Below are 22,479 nucleotides of genomic sequence, written 5' to 3'. Positions count from 1 at the left end.
AGTCAACTATGATTCCCCAATAATGTTTTTAGGGACAAGTTTTTTCTCTAGTAGACGTCTACATTCATAAAGACATGAACTTTTACAGTTAACAAGTGCAATGCCAATCAACTTGGCAAAATCAATCAAATAAATTTAAACTATTTTATTTAATGTACAGTGCTAATTCGAGGGCATAAAACAATCACCAAAGCCTTTCCAAAAACAAATTCTTCGGATAAGCCATTTAAATCTATATCTGTTTTAAGGTTTTCACTAAAGAGTTTTTCTTGGTCTTTTTCTACCTCTAATTACTGTGCTATCATGTATCAAATCAACTCATCTAACTTGGTCATCTATTGGTCCAAATCCTTTCCCTCTAAATTGAGGGCATCATAATTCTAAAATCAATATGTTACAGAGCAATTACAGATTATAATATCATTGCAAGTTTGTGACACTCAATAATAGCAAGCACACAATTCATGTGAACATTTTGTTATCAGATCTGTAAATTTCCCCAGTGATCAGTTTCTCTTGCATATTTATATAAACATCTTCATGAGGAAAATGATGCTGCATATGTATTTTAGTCAGAGTATAAAGAATCCATTATTTTCATCAAGACCAGGTAGAACTGGCAGCCACATAGTTAAAATAAATTCTGTAGAAGAATACCCTTAGTAAGAAAGCAATGCAATCATCAAACTGTTGTCTATCCGGTCCACTTCCATCTCACACCTTGCTTTGATTGCAGAAACAGCTCCACCGCTACCTAATGTCTGTTGTATGTTATAAAAATCTAAAGCTATGCCAAGGATGCTGTTGATGCGGCTGGCAATAAGAGCCCCCTGAATGAAATAAAGAATGCAGAAACTACTGAAGCTTGCTCCATTATAATTTATAAATAGACCAGTCAAAACATGATAAATGGGGAACAAAAACACCCAAATTGAGAGATATGATGAATCACCAGCTTATCAGGAACCACAAAGCATTGCCGCTGAATTGATAAGATGTAAGCCTCATGGACTTCAATGACTTCATCCAGAGATTTTGCTGCAGTCATACCTTCGCATAGTTCCCGCCATAGAAATTGTAGTAACAGATAAAAATGCTCAGGTTCCCTTCCCAAAAAGCAGAACCATGTAAGCATGAGTGTATAATAATGGGAAGATTCCATTGTGTGATTAGTGATTATCATAAAAGGAATTAAAGGGCATTAAAAACTAGAACTTGCCATTTTATTAGTAGATTAGCAGGCTCTACTATTATTTGTGTTTATGCTAGATCATTTCTTCAATGCCAATTAATCATGTCCCATGTATATAGTGTGCTTTACAGATAAATCTTTTCTTGGAGAAATTATTTTTATAATTATCTTAATACAATGTGCATACCCGATCCATAACATATTGGTGAAAAGCATCCACAAAATGAAGGAGTTTCTGCTCCACTAACCAATGATGCTTTCTGTTGTTTGTAGCAGATCCCTTACCCTGCAAAGGATGATTGCAGTTTCAAACCTTACAGTAAATGTCCACAATTTAGTAAAATGCAAAACTAGATTGTTAAGTTTATTCTAGGAAAGATTTAGCTGAAGGAGGACATGCTCCACCAAAGAGAAATGGGGAATAATCTATGGAAGCACCTTCCACTTCCATCTCCGCACTTTATCTAATACAAATTTTGCACGCTTGACCTTCAACAAGAACCGCATCACCTAAAATATATATTTATTTAAACTAAAAGTACAATAGAGCTAGTAAAAAGAACCAACCAGATAGCAGGAACAAACATCATAATCTGAATGATGAAAAAAATTAAAAGGCCAAGGCAAAAAGTGAAAAAATCCCAAAAGCAAGCTAGACACCTGGTTGTACTTCTTAATTGCCTCAGTATTTGCAATGAGTTCAAGAGGCCAAGGAACCTGCCAATTCCAAATTTCCTATATACCCATTTATAATTTTTTGTAACGAAGCTCATATTCTTAAATAGGAATTCAGTTAGAAAGGCAGAATAAATTAACTAAAGAATGACCCTATACGTGAATTTGAGCATGTCAAGGCCATTAATTCCAAAGCTATTGACATGACTTTGAGGAGGCGTACTCAAAACAACACCAGCTGTGCTAGCTTCCTCATCACTGTCAACATGATTTTTGGTTATCGACACTACCAATGAATCTGGAGCACTTAACAGCATACAATCAGCAGAATTTCTGATTGATTCCTGTAATTGATATGCATAAATAGTGTAAAAAACAAAGCCATATAAAGATTCCTAAATTCATTAAATAAACTGAAGCACACAATACAATCCATCATTATAGGAGGTATATACAGCAATAGCCACATCACATGACCGCAATCATTTTTACTCACTACAAGTTCACCAAACCAGTATAAGAGGTAGAAGCGGAGTAGCCTCAATTTAACATCCCCATCATCTTTTTTCAAAGCATTTAATTTGAGGATTTGTGAGACAAGTAGACAACTTCATGTGCCATCATTTTACCATTGATTCAATATGCCTCAAAAATACCAATAACAAAATGGGCTTTATAAAAGAAACTCCACAATAAAACCATTACAGATGACTATGGTTTACAGTAATAAGAAAATAAAATGAGATAAGAAAATAACATTGATACATAACCAATCAATATTGCTTTTTTATTGAAACAAAAAAAAACTCCATTCCAATTATAACGGCAACAGTCAATAGGTCCAATTCATGCATGCAAGGTAGAATTGGAATCTAAATTAAAAAAGATGGTTCTACAGTAAATTCCAACCAGTAGATAACATGTATCAAAATTTGCAGGGTAGTAAGAAAGAAAGATTAAGACCAGAGGAACATGATACAATAAGACACACAAACATGCTCATCCAGTGAAACACACCTAACTATGATCCCACAAAATCATGTCACAGAGAAAGGAGAAAAACTGTGAAAATCAGTTAATCATACCATCAAGTTCCCAATGGTACTTCATCCTAGTCAAGAAGTAATATATCTATAGACAAAGTCACACATGGATAAGTAACAGATACAGTCACTAAAAGGCCCCATATCCTATTAAGTTAGCCACACATAATAGGGTGCTGAGGTCCTTTCTAGTTGGCTTACACATTATGACACTGTATAAATTTACTCTCTCAGGATGGAATTAGCCAAAGATCTTACGAACTTTGTCATTTATCAAACATTAATGATAACCTGTTCCATTAATCCTCAAACCATAGAATAAATTTAAACATAATTTAATGTAAGAAATTAGAACTTAGAAGCAACTTTCTAGCCTAACTTGAAGAATAAATTGCAGCAGAAGTTAGACGGACTCTAAATAGAGTAGAACCAAAAAAGTCTACCAGAGCAAATAGCATAAAATAACAGTTTAACAAAATCAAGTACATCTACCTGTAATGTTGTGTTTAACTCAAAATCATCATCCCATGCTTCACCCTTATCCAACTTGTTGAAAATTACAGTCAAAAAGTGTTGCAGCAAATCACCTGCACAAGACAAAATATCAACACCTGTTCTCTTCAAAATAGAGCTTATATATTGTATACTGTTAAACCCTGGATATGATGATGGTTTAATTTAATTCACCTGCTTCTGAATGTAGACGGTTAGGCAGTACTGCATAATAACCAGAGGAAGTGGAGTAGTTCTTAGGTCAACATTTTGCATCCAATGAAGAACTCTTGAAATAAGACTGCTGTTTCTCTGAAAAGGCAAGAGCTCTGACACGGGAAGATCATCCTGTTTTCATATCAAATATTTGTTCAATATACCAAAGTACTGCATCCTAAATCTAAAGCTGCTCAGGGTACCAAGTAGAAATACCTGAAACAAAGGCAATATAGTGGGAAAAGGAAACAACATTTCTAACAGCTTTCTGTCATCCTGTGAGCGAAGGTATTCAGATTCACCAAAGTGAAAGCCAAAAGTATAGTTCATTCCTTCACTATCAGAAAATGCAGCATTTTCTCCACCAAATATAGCCTTTCTTAAACCCTAATCATTTAATGAAGGCAAGCTGAATTTTTGAGATAAATTCAATGTTTTCAAGGCATCCCTATTCTTTCCAAGGTTTTTTTGACATACAGTAATAACTTGATTTTCTATGTATGACCTCAAGAGAAGCACTTCGTCATCAATAGCTCTAGCCCCTCTCAGCTCTCTCGTGTCATTATTTATGTCTTTTGTATTTTAGCTTCAAATCAGCTGATCTTTTCTGAAATAATGTATCAATCAAGAACTTATACCATGTCTTTTTTGAGTAAGGTGGAGCAATTAATTTTTCATTATTGTCATTATCTGGTTTTTCCTCATTTACATGAGATACATTGGAAGAAAAAGATACAGATTCATACCAGTTGTTTTGCCAAAAGTACTTACAAACATGGTCGCCATGACCAACAAATCCAACTAGTGATACAGAAAAACCTTCGGGCAACGTTAACCCAGCCATTCTTTGAGAAGGATATAAACCATATAGTTTAAACATTTGGTATTTCCAATCTCATAATTGCTTCTATTTGCTACAATTCACTGAGGAATCCGGTACATAGTGCATCAGCTGCAAATGTTTTCCAGCAGAAACTACTGATTTAGTTAAATCCTTAATAAAAAAAGGACAGGCTGGACGATCTCAAATGCCCTGCTCTTTTCCTTTAACTGTACTAGACAAAGAGATGGAATTCTCCTATCCATTTCCTTGTCATTTGATGCTGGCACAGGATCATTGACATAATTCGTGGAAGAGAAGAATTCTGAATCTAATTTGCTATGCTGTAGCCTTCTTAACAAATAACTCTTCTCCCAGAACTCAGCCTCATCAACTGAGACTTCTTTATCAGTAAAAAAGGACATCTGAAAAGAGAGGTGGCACAATCAATATAACATTTTAATAAATGTTTAGATTAACTTATTTTATGTTTTGAAAAGTTTGCAATGGGAAGCTTTTGGCTGAAAAGTTTTGATTTTGTTTGTACATAAAGATTGAGTGTCTGCAAAGCAAATCCTCATAACCACTTGAAGAATGTAACAGGAGGGCTGAAAGACATTCTTTTGCAATTCTTGCACCAATGGAAAACTCAATGTGAGTATTTCTTAGTTAAATTAAACAACAGAACAGAACATAGAGAAAGAACTTCTTTCCCCTCAAGGAATAGACAGATTCAATAACCATTACCTCACCAAAAGGATCATCAAGAATTCCTTCAAAAAGCCAGGAATCAAGACCCTCAATGTATGGCAACAAGCTTCCAACATACATATAAAGCACCATCTGATAAGCTTCCTCCGGTGATTAGAATAGTTTTTAGAGTTTATCATCCTGAGCCCAAAACAAAATGTTCAAAAAATCAAGTCACGACCTCACCACCTTGTACAAGACACACTTCGTCAAGCTTCTTATGAAGGTAGTCAAGCACATGAACTGTGAGTTCTGCTGCCGGTACAGACAGACCAAACTCAAAGTATACAGCAGGAATAGCCTCATGCACCACTCCAAATAGGAACTCAGCGCCTGAGCAAAGACTGAATCCAACGAATGGCCATCAGATACTATGACAAACTCACAACCGCCAAAACAAACTAAATTTCGAGAGATGCCTTTCAAAGAAAATTCCAAATGTAGAAACCAACTTAAAAAACCAACTAGTCTACATACAAACATAACCCTAACTCTGCTAGAGTTTAGAATTTAAAGAAAACAGAAACCTCGATAAGGAATTAGCCAATCCTAACAAGGTTGGGGTGGTTACACAATCTGCATTGCTGGTGGACGTTTCCTCCTTCAAGGCAATATTCCGCAACCCCTGCGTATCAACACGTAAACCGGATTTTAAAAAGAGAAAATTCCATAGAGAATAATAGCATGTGTAAAGTTGGATCCTATCTATCCTATTAGTGTGTTATTAGAAAGAAACCTTGAGGCACACAAATGCGTTCAAAGTAGGAGGAGATTTTGGCACTGCGGTTTCGACTTTGTTGAGTGTAATAGCCACCAATTGGAGACACGTGGCTGCGTGGATAAACTGATTGAGCAGAGAGTGAAGACTTTTCTGTGAGAGATGACTAACGTACACTCCGCTCTTTGCACGGAAAATGTTTGCATTTTTATCCCAAAAGAATGGGGGACCAGAAAACCCTTGCAGCATTCGTAGAACACCTCGCACCTTTCATCAATTAAAAAATTGGATGCTGAAACGCACAATTGAATTGCCACGTTCATTAAAAGTGTGATTGGATGAGGGAGAAATTTTAAATAATTGAAATTCTTTTATGCTCGTTGGTGGGAAGAGAGAAGGCGAGGAAAATAAAAGAAGAAAAGGAAAGTGAGGAGTGTGGAGTGATCGAAATTCGAAACGAAATATGGCTTTCAAATGTTAATGGCGGAGGTGACTAACCACTGAGTCTGCCCGAGAGGACACGCGTATCAATTGGGCAGCGCACGGGCCGATTTGGATTGTACCCCAACATTTCCTTCCTACACCTCCCATATTGTATCCTGCACCTCCCATATTTTGAATACCCCCAAACTACCCTTTTATATTATAACTCTCCTCTTCCTTCTCCACGAGGTCCTTACATGCACTCCCTCTGGTACTCCTTCGTTGGTTCTTTTGGTGTCAAGGTTGTGAGGTTGGTGTGTTTTCTCCCATTTTTATTTAGGTTATGTTATTCACACAATGCTTTCCAAAATAAGACTAATGGAAAGGGAATCCATAATAGGTATTCTGGAAGTGAATTTTTGGCTTACAAAAAGGCCACTTCAAAACCCAATATAAATTCTATAATAGTCATTCTGATTACTTAATAAACTTGTTTTGGATATACCCAGTATGGATAATGTTATATACATTCCAGATTGAGTGTTCTAAAATATATATAGCATTATCCAAAATGGGTATTCCATAATGGGTTTTTTAAGTAATTGAAATGGTTATACAACAACTTATATTGGTTTCCAAAATGACCTTTTTTGCAAGACAAAATTTTACTTCTAGAATGACCGTTTTGGAATTCTTGTTCCACAATAGATGTCCCTTCACATACCAGAAACCCATCCAAACCCATAGATGATGACATGTAAAGGAGCTTTCCTTCAATGGCGATGTGCAAAGGAAGGAGATGGAAGGTAGTAGTATGACGTTGTGAGAAGGGCGCAGGGGTTGGCGTAGTAGAGGACGAGCTCATTGTCATCATGGGTGAAAGAGGTGTCATTGTGGAATGAGTATGCTTGTGAGGGAGGTGTCATCATGGGTGTTGTGGTTGTGATTAGTCTAAGAGAGGTGTTAGGGTTAGGGAAGGGAGGTGCAGGATTGAGATAATCTATTTTAATCTTTTTAGACATTCATTTTTGGGAGGTGTTAATTAAGGGAGTGCAAAATTCAAATGCCCTACCAGAGAAGACATGCATATCAATTGGGCTGCACATGGGCCGATTTGGACTAAACTTTCAATCCATTTGGAATGTACTCCAAAATTTGTTTTGCAATTGCCTTGGATCGATCTTGATCTAAAATTCGAAACCAATTTAAATGATGTGTACTCAAATTAAGTAATCTCAAGTTTGAGCTTTAAACATGTAGTTGAGTTAAATACTATACAACTTATAATTATTTTATTTGACTCAAACAAAATTATTTCTTGTAAAAGATTTTTGTGTTCTTATATTAAAAAAATGTATTCATATTAATTTAATCATCAATTTATATTAAAACGTTTATTCCTTATTAAACCGTGATAATTGATTTTTCAACACTAACATAAATGAGAGCTAATCTATACAGGTCAGGTCACAGGTGTGTCAAAGATGAAGGGTTTGAGAGAGAATGTAAATTGCATACTACTCTTAAATGTAAAATAAAAAAATAAAAGACAAAATCCTAAAATATCATATAATCAATTAAATTTACATGTGAATTTGTCGCCTGGTAATAGGTTCAACTAACCTAGCTTGTTATTATGTACATAATAACTGCAAATGAATGTGAATTTATCATTTCTTTTAACACTTCAGGTTGATATATTTTTCAATATCGTGTAAGACTGTCTAGCTTCTAAATCCCTGCTATGATAATTGCCCTTATCCACTAAGAGTGCTGAACTCCCGAAGAAATTTATGCTCCAGTCCCTGTCACGACCCTTCTAAGTTCAATCGAAATCTTAGCTGTGACATGCTTCACATGTTCCTGATGATTTTCATAACAGCACTGAGGGGGATGTTGCTGGGATTGGTTACAGTCATGTGGTTATGGGCACTAGGTTTCAAGGGAGACTGAGGACTGTTCAAGGAGAATCACGAGAAGATGTGACATGATTAGAATCCTCGAAATCATATTTTTTTGAAGTGTCACTGTAAAAAACAAAATAAAGGGAATGGTGCCAATCATTCAGGTAGAGCCATAAGCTTATTACGAAATTTAACATTTATAATGTAGAATACCAACAGCAAATAATGACGAAAATATACCCTATTAAATTATGAATTTTGTTAAATAACCGTGCGCGAAAGGATGCTGACACTACGCCACGGCTGTTTCTTGAACTGTTACTGGGACTATGCCTACGTGAATCATCCTACGAAGCACAAAAAATTGAACAAGTTATGTCTTTACATGAAAAATTATTTAATGGTTCCAGGACCATGGTGTTTCTGGTCAATCTTCACATGACATATAATCAACTTTTATTAACTTTTTTCTGGTAAATTAAAAAAACTCAGCTACATGAACTTACTCCTGGTCCAGCGTCTCCTCTGGGACAGCTTTGCCCTTGTGAATGAACTTGAACATCTTGCTCATGCAAATTTTGTACAAAGGCGTGTGTAAGAAGCACTGCTGCTGATGGTCGTTCTGCTGGATTCCTTTTGAAACACTGCTGAAGGAAATCCTGTCCCTCTGAAGACAAACTTTCAGGTATATCCGGGGATTTGTGCAGTACCTTGAACATGGCTTGAGGCTAGTACACAGAATACAACTAGGTCATTAAATTTTCCCAAGTAACCAAACCTGAGCATACTAATATAAAAGATAGGAATATCTAAGGGATGCAAGGATATTCAAATGCCTTGCTTAGACACATGTGAGAAAGCACAATCAAATAAATATGTATTAATATTAACAACACTGGAACTGGTACATGGTTCAAGTTAAAGGGTGTTTGGTATGTGGAGTCTTTTTTATTCCTAAAGGAAGTGAGAATTCTGTTCTTTAGGAATCATTCATTTAGGATTATTATAATTTATAAATGTTTTTCGTATGCCTGAAATATTCCTCAGAAAGTTACACAATGTTTCATGAGTATGCCTAAAACTTTCACACATTCATATCTTGGATTCCCACCTCCCTTTCTTGAAAAAAAAATAATGGGAAATGTGAGGGAAAAAAAATTCATGCAAATGCTAGTTTCCTGAGAATGTATTTTAAGAACATCATTTTAAACATGGGATTTTAAGATTCCTAGAAATTTAGAAAACTTAAAGGAATTCCCCTACCAAAGAAGGGGAAAAACCCATGCAGAATGTAGAGCATAGCATAAGTAGTTCTCTTGCTGATAATTTTTCCAATGAGAATTATTATTAAATTCCATGCCAAAGAAGGGAAAGGAGAACTGCTACAATGAAGATGTTTGTTTTGCATAATTGCCCTGCCACCCAACAGAGGTAGATGGATTTTTTATCTTCTTATATTAAACCAACAAGTTAATATGTGCAATCCTCTATAATGAGTTCACATGCATAAATAGGTGCTCACCCCTTCAAATTCGCTCCAAGGAGGTTTTCCTGTCAGCATTTCGATGATAGTGCACCCTAAGCTCCATATATCAATGGCCATGGCAATGTCAGGACTGGATTCTTTCTTTATGGCAGCCTTCATGAGCTTCAATCAACAAATTACAGTAAAAAAAGGGGCACGTCATTACTCATTCCCCATCTAAAACTCCATAGATAATACAACTAATAAATTACCTCAGGAGCCATCCAGTAGGGACTTCCCTTCAATGAAAGTTCATATGATTTCTCTGTCAGCTGAAGAAGCAGAGAGTTCAAATTACAAAACCAGCAGAAAAGGAAAACGAAATGCTGGTTTCAATGATAATTGATAAACTAATTGTGACAGGCTGACCGCTTATTAGTGACAAGTTAATACATGTAAGCCAAAAAGAACTTCAGAACTCACAATTTTTGACACCCCAAAATCTGCAAGCTTAACACTGCCTGATGCATCGACCAACAAGTTTGCACCTTTGATATCCCTAAAGAACCATATACAACAATGGTAATCAGGTTTTATTAGCTAAAAAGCAGAAAGGGGGGGGGGGGGGGGGGGAGAGAGAGAGAGAGAGCTTATCTAAGCTTATAAATATAGCTTAAGACTCACATAAGCTCTTTTGATCTTAAAATAAGTTTCCTTCCTAGTGTAGTTTATCAAAATTTTAGTTTATTCCAACAAGTTTCATGATCAAATTTATGGTATAAGCTCTAATGGAATAAAATTTTATTACATAAATGCTTAAGTTGTTTATCCAAGAAACTTCTATCAGATCAAGACCAAGTTCCATACGATCTTTTTTATTTGTTTGAGCTACGATTTTAGCTAGAATCAACTTGTTCATCAGATGTCAGTACATAGTGCATATGATATGAGATATAACAAGTCATCATTTAGAGAAATAAAATGAGGTAAATTAGTTCCTTTCATAAAAAGTTGTTACCTGTGAATAGTCTTGGTACCATGTAAGTATGCCAATCCAGAGAGAATATGTCGTGTGAAATTGCGAACCACGGACTCTGTCATAGCTCCACAATGTTCATGCATAAACTTATGAAGTGATCCAGGATGAACATACTCCATATATATGTACAATCGATCACCAACCTGAAAACCAAGATGTTTCACAAATTCATCTTATTCACAAGAACAAAGATCCTTAAATTTTTTCTGTAAACTGTAAATTATATTTGGAACGAGAACCAATAATTAACTCACTATTTCACTGCCATAATACTGCACAATGTTGGGGTGGTGTAACTGACGGAGAATTCTGATTTCCTGAAACATGGGACTATTCAGAACAACAGGCTCTAACACCAGCCAATTGGCAAATGCATACAAACAATTAGAGTACATAAGAAAAGACTTCATTGCAATGGGAAAAAAATAACAATTAATGAAAGAGAAATGTGAACTGTAATTCAAAATTCTTTACAAACTATATTAGTTTGGCTTCTATTTATTTATAAACAAATCATAGTACTAAGGCTTATATTCAAAACCTCTCCTTGTTTGTATGGTAAAACTTGTGTTTGCTTGAGTGTGATAATGACTTAATCTTTGCCTTTTACTGTTAAACAAATATAGGAACTTGTTCTAGTTATCAGAACAGAGAATAGGATACTCAATATACTAACTTCTCCTAGTGTTAGTGTGTGTGTGTGCATTTTTGTGAACTGTACCAAGAGTGTAATTGATTGAAAATTTTAGTTTCTGTATTAGTAAAAAAATAAATCTTGGCACAGAAGCTCATAGGGTAAAACTACTGTTTCAGTGTGTTTTCTACTTAATTTAACTTTCTTTACTGTATTTAACAAATCTTGGATTATTGGTTCTAGTTATCAGAACGATGAATTGGAAAACACGATACAGGAACTGAAATGAACCCGTGACAGGAGTGGAGGATGGAAACAAATTAAAGCTGACGACACTATTATTAATATTAAGATCAAAATAATATTCTTTTGTGTTCCAAGTAAATTTTCAAACAATTATGATGTTGGCTCATGGGTTTCGTTCACATTGACAGTTAACCTACAGTGACAATGCAGCTATATCCAACTGTAAGGCAGTATTCACAACTAATCAAATTGTGCTATGGAGTTGATCATGTTGCATTCATATATTTTTTACTATAGCCATAATATTGTTTTTGAAAATAATTAAATTAAAAACACATAGGGGAAGAACCTGCTCAAGTTGCTTTATGCAGTCAGCAGATTTAGGATCATCAGGGAACAGATCCACCTCTTTCATTGCACACGAGGCTCCAGTCTCTCTGACGCAAACAGAACAGGAATGCGTGTGAGTAACTACAGAAAAGTTAAAAGTGTAAAGCAGATAACAGAAAGGCTTTAAAATACAGTCAACAGCCACAAAAACAGTCCACAATCTTGCAAAATCAAGGTTTTTCAGATAGCAATTACAACCACATCCATCGCATTTATCAGCAATTTTCCATAATATTAAAGATCATAATGAAACCATGACTGTGCAACAATTTAAAACCTTGCACAACAGGCTATATAAGGAAGGATGAAGTGCATACAAGTTGGTTGCATGATAAACAGATCCATATGATCCGCGCCCTATAAGTTTTCCTTTCTGCCATTGACCTTTCATTGAAGGTGAGTTTTCAGTGGTGAGGTTTGCCATAGTTGGTTGTTGCTGCGGAGATGAGTGTGTGGTCTGTGGTGAAGCTCTAGGAGGAAGGGGCAGTGGATGTGGATGTGGATGTGCATCCACATGATTATTTTCAGGCCACACTCTGGAGCTAAATTTACGAAGCTGAGACCCCTCTTGATTGAGGTGACTCCCAGGGCTGCGCAGAGGAGACAGGTCTGGACTCTGAGCAGTTTTAGCCGGTGACACTTTCAAAATGTCATTAAAATCTTGTGGAAAAATTATGGAAGGATCATAGAAATCTACATTGCTGGATCTACGTGGACTAGTAACAGGACTGGAGAATATGCTGTTGGGGGCACTCTTGGCCGCAAAATGCAATCTCAAGTTGGAAACATTTTCAGAGTCATTGTCATGAGAGAGTTCTCTATGATCTTTACACGAACTAGTATTGCCTGTCTCAACAACCACACGAGAAGTGAAAAAACTAAAACATCTCCTATATTTAATATTTAGTCCTGAGAAATTATTATACAGTTTAGGACCACCACATATTCATAATCTCAGTCAAACTCTACTTAACACGTTATATGGAGATTGATCGGACAATAGGCATGTGCTGCTCCAAGATCATATAATAATTTCTCTATGAGAAAAGAAATTATTCCATGATTCAGAACATGTAATCTCAATTAATCTCCATGTCATCACATGAAAGTATCACATTTCTCAATTTACGAAAAAGAGTTAATAACGCGTGAGATATAGAATGATCCTAAACCATATGATTCCAATCATACAAGGATTTTCTTTAGAGAGTGAATTCCTAGCATTTCTCTTTCTCTAATGCCTGAGGTGCTGCTACAAGAGTGGAGAACTCACCTGCCAACACTCTTGCAGGCGGAATATTTACTCTCAAATCAAATTTAGCATTTGGAGTCGCCGGATCAAAAGAAGGTCTACTCAAATTGCTCGCAGACCTTAAACTCCTCACAGGATCATGATCAACCGACCTTCTGAAACGTAAAAGAAAAAAAATCACAAACGAAACAGCATGTGACACGACACGTTTGACCGTGTAGAAAGGAACAGCGGCGATGCTAAAATTACCTGTGAAAAGCGAAAGCAGGATGTTCGAAAGGGGGAGATCCGAGGTGATGATGGTCGTGTCGGCGGGTCAACGGGGAATCGGGACGCGGAAGGGGTTGAGGAACCGCAGAGGAAGACCAATGGTCGGAACTGGAAGCGGACTTAAAGGAAGGAAGAGGAGAAGCGGGTAGAGAGGAAGTTGAATGCAGACCAGCGTCTTTGTCAGTGAGGTAACGAAGCTTCCTCTGTCGGGTGAGCCTACGTTGGTGAATGGTAGGTGAAGGAGAAGAAAGCTTCTTAGAGTTGGTGGCACTCATTGCTGTTGCTAATTGAGAAGAAGGTCGTCATGTATTGTGATATGTGAGAGTTGGTGTGCCACGGCAAAGCCAGAAGTGCCCGGGGAAGGAAACACCTACGCTGCTTCTTTGCCTATTCAAATTGCCTCTTGGGTTGAACGGCGAATATTTTCGCTTTCATGGTCAACACTTCTGACTTTGGATTAAATTAATCTTGTTAAAATAAGAAAGGCCTCTTGACTTGGGCTTCCAGGTCTAAACTCAAACCTAACCTACTACAACTCCACACACCATTCCCCTCCAAACTTATCTCATTGGGACCCTATCAAGTCCCTTGCTTCACATTTTCATTTTTTGCAATGTCATATGCAAATTTCAAGGCTTTAAATGTTGATTTTCTTACAACTTATCTTCACATTCATTTTCATTTTTGTTTAGTCCTTTTAATGTCGTAAGTTTGAATTTTAATCTATATAATTACATTTTATTTTAGCCTTGATTCATGTGATTTTATTATATTTTAGTTTTAATCCTTTAACCTTTAATGATAACAAACATGAATTCAAATGATTATATTTTTTTATAAGTGCATTTTGCAACACTTTTCAACTCGTTGAAAGTTTATTTGGGATACATATAATTTTTTTCTCCAAACTTAATTTAGTTTTAATTTAATTCCTTAAATTTATAAAGTTTATTTGATTTTTTAAAGTGTCTCCATTAAACTAAAATATTTTTTTGTCAATGTTGATTGGCTAACGTCATAAATGCTCATATGACTAACATCATTTTGTATCTTTTATTACACATTCAAGTCATGATTTAAATCAAACTTAGTCGAACAAAAAAATCTCATGAATCACATATTTTATGTGGTTTAATTTGATTTTTGAATCTTGTTGTAAAAATCAAATCAAACTATATATTATAATTATATTAATCTTATTTCATGGATATTTAGCATTATGTAGCTACCTTCACAAAATATATATATATATATAGCTAATATTATTTTAAACTTTTAATGATTATAATATGTGATTTGTAGTGTATTTTCTATAATAAATTTATAATATGTGATTTTTTTAGTAATTAATAATAATTATTAAATAACTTTAACATTTCTTTTACTTTATAATCAAAATACATATTTTATTTTTATATTATAAAAAGATGTATCAATATTTTTAAAAAAATAATATTAAATATCAAGTGATCAACCATTTATTATGTTGTGAAAAGAGTTGATAATATTTTTTTATAATAATATTAAATATAAGTAAAAAATATATTTTCAACTAAAATATGGGAAACAAAATTTAATAAGAAAAATAAAATTTATTTTTTAAAAATATAACATAATTAATTATGTAAGTTTAGTTAATATATTTTATATTATGATAATAAATTAAAATTAAAATAAAATGCAAATTGAATCAAATCAAATAAAAAAATGGTTTAATTTGATTCAAATTTGATTTAAATTGTTTGTTTTATTTAAATCAAATTACATCATTATTTTCTATTTGATTCATATGAATTTTTCTTTAAAAATTAGACTAAACCGCACTGCAAACATCATTACTTCAAGATATCAAAATAAAACTTTTAAATATAAGAAATTAAACTAAAATAAAAATTGAATGCGAGGGATTAAAATTATTTTTAACCTTTTATTTTATTAATTTAAAAGTTTATCTAAGCAAAATAGACATATTTGATGAAATACATGTTCTTGTAATTTGTATTTTTTAAATGTTTATTCAAGTAGCATTTTTACTTTTTAATTCTTGTTTTTTTTTTCATTTTTCATCCGTGATATTTTTTGATAGTATCTTGTTTATTTGTGTATTGCACTTATTGTGATAGTATTGTTAGCAATAATAATTTAATTTTTAAAATTACAAAATTGGGTTTTTAAAGTATAAAAAAACTAAAATTAATCGTCGATTTTTAAAAGTATAAAAATACACAAATAATCAAAATTATAAGAATTAAAGGATGTAAATTAATTTAAGATTATAAAATACGTGACGTGACCCACGGAAGAAGATACAAAAAATGCGACACGAGCATAAGAAATAAATAAATACCAAAAAATTACAGACACGGAAATAGTCAGAGACGGCAGGTTGACAAAACTCCGCATTCTACAATGCGCGCGTCCGTAACAAACTGAAGTGTTTTTTTTTGGTATTATATTAGTATTAATATGCAAAACAAAAAATATTAAGAGATTTTGAGCCTTTTGAAAATAAATTAATTTTAAAAAAATTGAAGTTTAAAGATTTTTATATTACTTTTTAATTATAGCTGGCGTGCAGTAAGATTTTTAAATTTTATAATAATTTCTTTAAAAGATATTTTAGTGACAAATTTTTGTCGATTGACCGTTATATATCTTTGCGCTAATAATGTATTTAAAATGAAATTCATGTTTTTCATTTCTTAAATTGAAAGAGAACTATTGCTTTAAAAAAAGAAGAGATAATTGAAGTGTTTCCTGCGTAAAAAACACAAAAATTAGCTAGTTTTAAATTGCGCTTTTATATTGTACTAAAAAATCATCATTGAATCGCAAAGGTATGTGACCGTTGGATAATGATTTGGTACCATGAATGTATATATATATAAGCTAGATAAAAGTTTTAAATGACTATTAATATTTAATATAAATTACTCCTAAACTGTACTATCCAAATAATTTTAGGGATACTGTTCAATTATTTATTCCTCAATTTAATCCAATAAATATACATGTGTTATAAATTTAGTAATTATTAAACAATTTTAACATTAACTGAATTATCTTTTACTTAATGTTTTCTATTTTTAATAAATATTTTAATAAAAATTAAATTAACAAGTAAGTCACATATATTTTGGTTTCTTAAAAATTTGAAAAGATGAAAGTTTTAAAATGCCAAATGTATTTAATATTTTTTTTAATTTTTAAAATAGATAGTTTAAAATAAATTAAAAGTTATAAACAATAGATATGTTAAAAATGACAACCAACATGAAGTAATATATTTTTCTCTTTCGTGACGATGTTTATTTCGTATAAAATGAAAAATGAAAATAAACAAAAAAAATTGCAAGTCAAATAGGGAAAGTTTCTGTAAGAGCGTGATTCACAGTCAAATAAATTTTTGCCGAAGCTCGCAGTAATCTTGTATGTTACGCACAGAAATTGTTAATTAAACAAAAATAACTATGTTTTAAAAAAAATTAAATAAAAGTATATTATACTGGAACATTAAAAATTAAAAAAAAGTAAGTCAATGCCTTATTTTAAATCATTTAATTAATATTTTAAGGATATCTTTAAAAGCTCTAATCATCCATGAAAACTAGAATTTACATGCTCTTCAATTATTGTATTTTTTTGTTTTAATTTGAAAATAACGCCAAAATTTAACTTTTCATAGTTTTAGTTTTCAATAATTTTAATCAAAATGAAAGAAAAAATACATATAAAATTATTTCTATTTTTTTAGATCCCGTGACATTATTGTAAAATATTCTTAATTTTATGTATTATTAATCTTTATATGCAAATTTAACTGACTATGTATAGTGAGGAAACTTTCTTCTTACATTTTAAGAGTATTCTCACTCAAGTATAGATCCCCCTCCCTCATGTTAATAGTTGATTATTTTAAAAATAGATAGTACATAGAGGGCCGGGGAGGGGGAGATTATGATTTATCTATTTTTAAAGTATTTTAGCATATTTCCTCTTTGCATAAATTATAATATCTATTTTGAATTAAATGTTTTTAGAAGTTACTATTCAATAAAAGTAATTTAAAAAAATTCTTCAACTAGAGTGTTTTAAGTGTATTTTTCTTAATATCTTATCTATTTCAATTAGTTATTTTATATTTTTTTCAATTAAATTTTAATATTTTTTTAAAATTATTGATAACTAAATATAATATTATATCATAATATAATTTTTTATTATAAATATAAAATATAATTTATTTATTTGTAATAATTATTTTGTTATAAATTTAATTATAATATTATTTATATATTTGAAAATATTTAGTTATTATAATTTTAGTTATATATAATAAATATTTATCATGTGCATTGCACAGGCCAGGCTAAAATGCCTGCAATTGATAAAAAATTATTGACAAAAATATTTAAGTCACAAAAAATTGTTAATGCCTTTAATTTTTTTTAATAATTAGCCAATAATGTACGAGTACTTGGTTTCTTCACAATTTGGTATCCTTTTTTTTATTATTTCGTAATAGTTTTCTTACATGATCTTTTTCTTTTATTTTATGATGCACGCAATTTTTTAATATAAGTATCTTTTTAGTTATATTAGACTACGTTTTTATATATTTCATTTATAAATAATTATATTCTACAATTTATATATAGGCATAAATAATCATAAAAATAAAGAATATTTTTTGTATAAATAATATAAAATATAATAAGCATAATATTATAGAAAAAATATATTATTATCTGCATTAAATGGATGATAATTTGAGGATTTATTGGGTTCAGATTTTATAAATTATATTATATTTCGAGGATTTATATTCAAGTTATATTTTTTAGTTACCTTGGATTATATATTATTTTATAAAATATATCTTTTAAAAAATACATATTAATAATTTAACTTCTTAGTTTCGTAAAATAATTTTTTGATCCTTAAAATTTATATTTGATTAAAATAATTGATAAGATTATACTAGTAGATGGGAGATTCAAAAACATGATTTACTCTAAAATAAAGGCACGACTATCTTATCAAAATTTTATGATGACACAACAAGTAGATGATGAACTATCAATTTCGTCATTGGGTCATTGATTAAAGATGTTAAAATATAAAACAAAAACATTCACACCATTAAACACCATTTGCATGATTAGCCGAGAATCATATTCGCAAATGATGTTCTCAGTCTTCGACATCCCGTGATTGCATGCAAGTTTTAACATGTATTCTACTGTATAAATATGTAATTATATTGCTTAAATATGTTTTACTTCTTATAAAATATAATAGTTTTGGTTTCTGTAAAACCAATATGCATTTTTTAATTCTTTTAAAATTTAAAATTATTATTATTTTCCCTATAAAATGAGTAAATTTTAGTTTTGATCCTCATAGAATATATATATATATATATATATATATATATATATATATATATATATATGTAAAATGTAAAATAATTATTGTTGGTCGCTTAACATTCCTTTTACCATAGATAAATAATATTTATTTCACATATTTAGAACAATTTTTTAAGAGATATCACATGTGTAACATGATATCACAAACACTAATATGTGTAACGTAAATTTGTCGGTTGATCTTTCATTAAACATAAATAATTAATGAATGTCACATACAAAAATAATAATTTTATATTTCATAGATATAAAAAAAGCAAACATTTTTTTTCCAAGGGAATATTGGATTGTATATATACATTTGTGATTAAAAACAATCCATTATTTTACTATAATGAAAATAAAATAGTAAATAATTATTTCTACTTTCTTACACCATGGTTTTGTGGGATAGTTTTTTTATATATAGGAATTGTGGGATAGAGTTGATTGGTTGATTTTTGGCTGTAATTAATCCAAACACACTTACAAAGAATTACTTTCTGTTCTGGAAATGAACCCGCCATGGAAGTCCCCTGTCTACATTTGGCATCAAGTGTAGTCAAGGAATGTTCCAACAACCATTGCCACACTTGGGGGAGATGGTGTTCCAAAATGTCATCAATCTGTTGTAACACAAATAACAAAAATTAATCAGATAAAAACATATAGGAAATTAAGCAAAGAAATAGGTAAGCGAAAATTTCCATTAGAAAAAAAATCTGAGATTAAAAACATGTAATAATTTCTCCTGTTGATTAAAACTGTGTCTTCTGTGCGCAGTTTATTTAAACTTTAAAAAAATCCATTTTAAAATAAGTGTTTTTTATATAAATATTTTTTTTAAAATTTAATAGAAAATAATTTTTTTAGATAAATACATAAAAAATTATCTATTTTATTAAAATAAATACTTATTTTAACAAATGAATTTAAAGAAACTGATTGTATATATAACATATAAATTAAGTTCTTACTAATAAGCGTTTTTAGAATATTTTATTAAGAAATTAAAAAAATATTTTATATAAAAATCATATAAAAACATAAAAAATATCATCAGCAATTTAATTTTTCACTTCCAATAAAAAGCTATGAACTTTAACTTTCTTAAAGATTGTTATGTAAACTATAGAGCATGATAAACAGGACTTTCCTTGTGTTACTCGTGAAATGAGTATGTATTGGTTGAATTGAATACGTCAACGCATAGGATTTGGGGTCTCACAGCGGAGTTTTCTAGGTGTTTAAGACTTGTTCTAGTTGTACAACAACAATATCCGCTCGAACATTCTCTCCATAAATATTTTATCTCACTTTTCTTTCTCAACTCTTTTTACCTCTTTATTGTAGAAATTAATAACACGAGAAGAAGTAAGAATAATGTTACTCTGTTTTTGACTTTTACTTTATTTTTTTATCTAGCTATTGTTGTACTGCGCTAACGAATTAACCGTCATGCCATTTCCGGTCCTCACCGTCACCGCTTCAAATTAGTGTTTTCCAGATATTTTTGTTATTAAGTAATTTTTATGTGAACTTTATTAAAATTAAAATGGGGTTAATATTTATTAATAAAATTTACACAAATTTATTTTATTTATAACAAAAATTAACCAGGTGAAAATTCACTTATCAATAATATTTATAAATCTGTCCGGCTACCAAAATTATTTCCACGTGTTACAAAACTATGCTCTAACTTTTATTTTATTTTATTTTTTATATTTGCATTTTGAAAAAACAGGTTCTGTTTTGCTTTTCCGGGCCGTGGTCTGCACGCGGCATACCAATCTAGTTTTAAAAATAAGGTTTATTTAATAATTTTTATAAATATATACCAAAAGTTTTTATTAAGTCAAGTTCATTAAATTTTATATGATTAAAAAAATTAGTTAATATTTTGGTCCAAAAAAAATCAATGTAAATTTTAAAATATTATCTATAATTTAATTTTTAGGTTTATAAATTGATTATATAACAATTCATCTTTATAATTTGAATATGCGTATATAAAGCTTGAACGAGAAGATACTTATTTTTTAATATCCAAACTCTTTTAAATAGTTGATGTGATTCCTCCAACATGAAGTATCTCATATTTTATCTTTTGTCTTTTTATTTGTTTCAAATAATATTATTCAAATTTCAGTCAATCTATTATAATCTAAATTTAAAATTTAAATTTTATCGCACCATATCAAATTAATAAACATGTAAACCAACATATGTATGTATATCATTCTGCAAAATGAAATTTGCAAAAATAACAAAATTATTATCTAAAATTTATTAAAACTTAAATTCTAAATAAGGCTATAGCCAGATCTCGTAACTTTGACAATATAATTCTGCAAGAGAATTGGGCACCAACCCACTAAAGAGGACTGTTTGAGTTAAATCATCGACTTTCTGATCAGGAAGCTCTCCAAGAAGCCAGATTCAGAAGTCAACTTCTCAACCAAATTTGAAAGCCCGTCTTTTGCATCTGGAAGGGAAAAAAAAAACATGGTGAACTGCTGCTCATCTTGGTCTTTTTAGTAGCGAATACCAAGGACTTTGAAACCATCAAAAGCCCTAAAAAACTGCTTCCTGAACTGCCATTAAGAAGGTGAAAATCATAGTCTTTTGTGAGTGAAGCATAAAACCTATCATTCCATTCTCCTTTGAAGTATAGTGCATTTGCAAAGATGAGTCTGGTTAAACTGTTAACTTATCCCGGAGGAAGAATTTAACATGGCCATTTGTTTCCTTTCAACCCAAGAATTAACTTGTTTGGCCACTTCAACAGCCTTAAAAACAATATAACTGTATAAATTGATCAGCCAATATTTCTATATAAAAAAATTAACCTTTTGGCTAATCTTATTTTATGTCATCAAGCAAAATATACTGAGAACCTTTGGATGACGGCATACAATACTTCATTCTATAAGGGAAGAGCCTACTTTCTAAACTGAAAAGTTTGATTGTTTTCAAGTGACTTCCAAAAGCATTTTACTAATTATTGAAGAACTATGTGGAGGGTTTGCCTATAAGAAACATGACGGCTAGATGCTGTCTCCTATGCCACCAAAACAAGGATTGTATTATAGTGAACTTAAAGCAAGGGAAGCAAAAGATATAAAGTGAGTTGGATGATTAAGATACAAGAAAATGGCCTTTGTTTTGATTCTCCAACAGACTTATCTGCTCCATGTCCTTTGCATAGTGTTATATATTGTTCACTCTTGATAGGTTATTTAAAATTCAGATCATTGATTTTTGATTGGGTTTCCCTTTTCAAACAGATATAGTCGTTGGTTACAAATCCTAACAGTTTGAAAATCTTCTTCTAATCCCTTTTTTTCTCTCTCAAAAGTGACAGCACCTGACCACAACACACAACACACTTAATTAATTGGCCTTTCTCACTCTCAAGTCTAAAACCAGTCGTCTATGTCACCACATAACAAACTGTACAGTCCCTAACCACTTCCGTTAAGTTGAAGCTTCTGGCTGCTACCCACCTCACGCCGATTCTCGTTGCACCCGCGACC

The 22,479-nt window shown here is 31.6% G+C and overlaps 2 pseudogenes across 1 annotated transcript; both read right to left on the bottom strand.

Moving 5' to 3' along the window:
* Positions 1-306: 306 nt before the first annotated feature.
* LOC114408305 lies at positions 307-7,221 on the bottom strand (annotated as a pseudogene).
* Positions 7,222-7,832: 611 nt separating this feature from the next.
* LOC114408680 lies at positions 7,833-13,982 on the bottom strand (annotated as a pseudogene). Its single transcript, XR_003665924.1, has 12 exons — positions 13,509-13,982; positions 13,281-13,414; positions 12,325-12,853; positions 11,967-12,054; positions 10,992-11,054; positions 10,717-10,880; positions 10,182-10,257; positions 9,971-10,030; positions 9,756-9,881; positions 8,740-8,961; positions 8,474-8,580; positions 7,833-8,356 (listed from the first exon to the last, which is right to left on the bottom strand). The product of XR_003665924.1 is annotated as a mitogen-activated protein kinase kinase kinase 5-like (transcript).
* Between the last annotated feature and the right edge of the window lie 8,497 nt (positions 13,983-22,479).

Source organism: Glycine soja, chromosome 4, assembly GCF_004193775.1.
Source record: "Glycine soja cultivar W05 chromosome 4, ASM419377v2, whole genome shotgun sequence".
Classification (NCBI taxonomy): Eukaryota; Viridiplantae; Streptophyta; class Magnoliopsida; order Fabales; family Fabaceae; genus Glycine; species Glycine soja.
This window is presented reverse-complemented; position numbering and strand designations above follow the sequence as displayed.